Raw genomic sequence first — 4,143 nt, 5'->3', positions numbered from 1 at the left:
CTGTAGGTGTCCATGTTTATGGGATGTGATGGAGGCCAGGTACTGTAGGTGTCCATGTTTATGGGATGTGATGGAGGCCAGGTACTGTAAGTGTCCATGTTTATGGGATGTTATGGAGGCCAGGTACTGTAGGTGTCCATGTTTATGGGATGTGAAGGAGGCCAGGTACTGTAGGTGTCCATGTTTATGGGATGTGATGGAGGCCAGGTACTGTAGGTGTCCATGTTTATGGGATGTGATGGAGGCCAGGTACTGTAGGTGTCCATGTTTATGGGATGTGATGGAGGCCAGGTACTGTAGGTGTCCATGTTTATGGGATGTGAAGGAGGCCAGGTACTGTAGGTGTCCATGTTTATGGGATGTGATGGAGGCCAGGTACTGTAGGTGTCCATGTTTATGGGATGTGAAGAGGCCAGGTACTGTAGGTGTCCATGTTTATGGGATGTGAAGGAGGCCAGGTACTGTAAGTGTCCATGTTTATGGGATGTGATGGAGGCTAGGTACTGTAGGTGTCCATGTTTATGGGATGTGGAGGAGGCCAGGTACTGTAGGTGTCCATGTTTATGTCCATACTGTTTCCCATGTTTATGGGATGTGATGGAGGCTAGGTACTGTAGGTGTCCATGTTTATGGGATGTAAGGAGGCCAGGTACTGTAGGTGTCCATGTTTATGGGATGTGAAGGAGGCCAGGTACTGTAAGTGTCCATGTTTATGGGATGTGATGGAGGCTAGGTACTGTAGGTGTCCATGTTTATGGGATGTGGAGGAGGCCAGGTACTGTAGGTGTCCATGTTTATGGGATGTGATGGAGGCCAGAGGCCAGGGGATACCAGGTACTGTAGGTGTCCATGTTTATGGGATGTGATGGAGGCCAGGTACTGTAGGTGTCCATGTTTATGGGATGTGATGGAGGCCAGGTACTGTAGGTGTCCATGTTTATGGGATGTGATGGAGGCCAGGTACTGTAAGTGTCCACGTTTATGGGATGTGATGGAGGCCAGGTACTGTAGGTGTCCATGTTTATGGGATGTGATGGAGGCCAGGTACTATAAGTGTCCATGTTTATGGGATGTGAAGGAGGCCAGGTACTGTAGGTGTCCATGTTTATGGGATGTGATGGAGGCCAGGTACTATAAGTGTCCATGTTTATGGGATGTGATGGAGGCCAGGTACTGTAAGTGTCCATGTTTATGGGATGTGATGAGGCCAGGTACTGTAGGTGTCCATGTTTATGGGATGTGATGGAGGCCAGGTACTATAAGTGTCCATGTTTATGGGATGTGATGGAGGCCAGGTACTGTAGGTGTCCATGTTTATGGGATGTGATGGAGGCCAGGTACTGTAATTGTCCATGTTTATGGGATGTGAAGGAGGCCAGGTACTGTAAGTGTCCATGTTTATGGGATGTGATGGAGGCCAGGTACTGTAAGTGTCCATGTTTATGGGATGTTATGGAGGCCAGGTACTGTAGGTGTCCATGTTTATGGGATGTGGAGGAGGCCAGGTACTGTAGGTGTCCATGTTTATGGGATGTGATGGAGGCCAGGTACTGTAGGTGTCCATGTTTATGGGATGTGATGGAGGCCAGGTACTGTAAGTGTCCATGTTTATGGGATGTGAAGGAGGCCAGGTACTGTAAGTGTCCATGTTTATGGGATGTGAAGGAGGCCAGGTACTGTAAGTGTCCATGTTTATGGGATGTGAAGGAGGCCAGGTACTGTCGGTGTCCATGTTTATGGGATGTGAAGGAGGCCAGGTACTGTAGGTGTCCATGTTTATGGGATGTGAAGGAGGCCAGGTACTGTAAGTGTCCATGTTTATGGGATGTGATGGAGGCCAGGTACTGTAGGTGTCCATGTTTATGGGATGTGAAGGAGGCCAGGTACTGTAGGTGTCCATGTTTATGGGATGTGATGGAGGCCAGGTACTGTAGGTGTCCATGTTTATGGGATGTGATGGAGGCCAGGTACTGTAGGTGTCCATGTTTATGGGATGTGATGGAGGCCAGGTACTGTAGGTGTCCATGTTAATGGGATGTGATGGAGGCCAGGTACTGTAGGTGTCCATGTTTATGGGATGTGATGGAGGCCAGGTACTGTAGGTGTCCATGTTTATGGGATGTGAAGGAGGCCAGGTACTGTAGGTGTCCATGTTTATGGGATGTGATGGAGGCCAGGTACTGTAGGTGTCCATGTTTATGGGATGTGATCGAGGCCAGGTACTGTAGGTGTCCATGTTTATGGGATGTGATGGAGGCCAGGTACTGTAAGGTGTCCATGTTTATGGGATGTGATCGAGGCCAGGTACTGTAGGTGTCCATGTTTATGGGATGTGATGGAGGCCAGGTACTATAAGTGTCCATGTTTATGGGATGTGAAGGAGGCCAGGTACTGTAGGTGTCCATGTTTATGGGATGTGATCGAGGCCAGGTACTGTAGGTGTCCATGTTTATGGGATGTGATGGAGGCCAGGTACTATAAGTGTCCATGTTTATGGGATGTGATGGAGGCCAGGTACTGTAGGTGTCCATGTTTATGGGATGTGATGGAGGCCAGGTACTGTAAGTGTCCATGTTTATGGGATGTGAAGGAGGCCAGGTACTGTAAGTGTCCATGTTTATGGGATGTGATGGAGGCCAGGTACTGTAAGTGTCCATGTTTATGGGATGTTATGGAGGCCAGGTACTGTAGGTGTCCATGTTTATGGGATGTGAAGGAGGCCAGGTACTGTAGGTGTCCATGTTTATGGGATGTGATGGAGGCCAGGTACTGTAGGTGTCCATGTTTATGGGATGTGAAGGAGGCCAGGTACTGTAAGTGTCCATGTTTATGGGATGTGAAGGAGGCCAGGTACTGTAAGTGTCCATGTTTATGGGATGTGAAGGAGGCCAGGTACTGTGATGTTTATGGGATGAAGGAGGCCAGGTACTGTAAGTGTCCATGTTTATGGGATGTGATGGAGGCCAGGTACTGTAGGTGTCCATGTTTATGGATGTGAAGGAGGCCAGGTACTGTAGGTGTCCATGTTTATGGGATGTGATGGAGGCCAGGTACTGTAGGTGTCCATGTTTATGGGATGTGAAGGAGGCCAGGTACTGTTGTCCATGTTTATGGGATGTGATGGAGGCCAGGTACTGTAGGTGTCCATGTTTATGGGATGTGATGGAGGCCAGGTACTGTAGGTGTCCATGTTTATGGGATGTGATGGAGGCCAGGTACTGTAGGTGTCCATGTTTATGGGATGTGAAGGAGGCCAGGTACTGTAGGTGTCCATGTTTATGGGATGTGAAGGAGGCCAGGTACTGTAGGTGTCCATGTTTATGGGATGTGAAGGAGGCCAGGTACTGTAGGTGTCCATGTTTATGGGATGTGAAGGAGGCCAGGTACTGTAGGTGTCCATGTTTATGGGATGTGATGGAGGCCAGGTACTGTAGGTGTCCATGTTTATGGGATGTGATGGAGGCCAGGTACTGTAGGTGTCCATGTTTATGGGATGTGATGGAGGCCAGGTACTGTAGGTGTCCATGTTTATGGGATGTGATGGAGGCCAGGTACTGTAGGTGTCCATGTTTATGGGATGTGAAGGAGGCCAGGTACTGTAGGTGTCCATGTTTATGGGATGTGATGGAGGCCAGGTACTGTAGGTGTCCATGTTTATGGGATGTGATGGAGGCCAGGTACTGTAGGTGTCCATGTTTATGGGATGTGATCGAGGCCAGGTACTGTAGGTGTCCATGTTTATGGGATGTGATGGAGGCCAGGTACTGTAAGTGTCCATGTTTATGGGATGTGATCGAGGCCAGGTACTGTAGGTGTCCATGTTTATGGGATGTGATGGAGGCCAGGTACTGTAAGTGTCCATGTTTATGGGATGTGAAGGAGGCCAGGTACTGTAGGTGTCCATGTTTATGGGATGTGATGGAGGCCAGGTACTGTAAGTGTCCATGTTTATGGGATGTGAAGGAGGCCAGGTACTGTAGGTGTCCATGTTTATGGGATGTGAAGGAGGCCAGGTACTGTTTATGGGATATGGAGGCCAGGTACTGTAAGTGTCCATGTTTATGGGATGTGATGGAGGCCAGGTACTGTAGGTGTCCATGTTTATGGGATGTGAAGGAGGCCAGGTACTGTAGGTGTCCATGT

General features: G+C 49.1%; 1 long non-coding RNA gene across 2 annotated transcripts; it reads left to right on the top strand.

Moving 5' to 3' along the window:
• Window positions 1-411: 411 nt before the first annotated feature.
• On the top strand, window positions 412-2,252 carry LOC127921399 (uncharacterized). 2 transcript variants are annotated; one of them, XR_008108981.1, is made up of 3 exons: window positions 412-458; window positions 1,674-1,757; window positions 1,800-2,252. It is a non-coding gene; the product is annotated as an uncharacterized LOC127921399 (long non-coding RNA). The 2 variants fall into 2 exon arrangements; XR_008108982.1 differs by lacking the exon at window positions 412-458 and adding an exon at window positions 645-691.
• Window positions 2,253-4,143: the final 1,891 nt, after the last annotated feature.

The sequence above is a fragment of the Oncorhynchus keta genome, unplaced genomic scaffold (assembly GCF_023373465.1).
Source record: "Oncorhynchus keta strain PuntledgeMale-10-30-2019 unplaced genomic scaffold, Oket_V2 Un_contig_22356_pilon_pilon, whole genome shotgun sequence".
Taxonomy (NCBI): domain Eukaryota; kingdom Metazoa; phylum Chordata; class Actinopteri; order Salmoniformes; family Salmonidae; genus Oncorhynchus; species Oncorhynchus keta.
The sequence above is the reverse complement of the archived record's forward strand: the minus strand, read 5'-3'. Positions and strand labels throughout refer to the sequence as shown.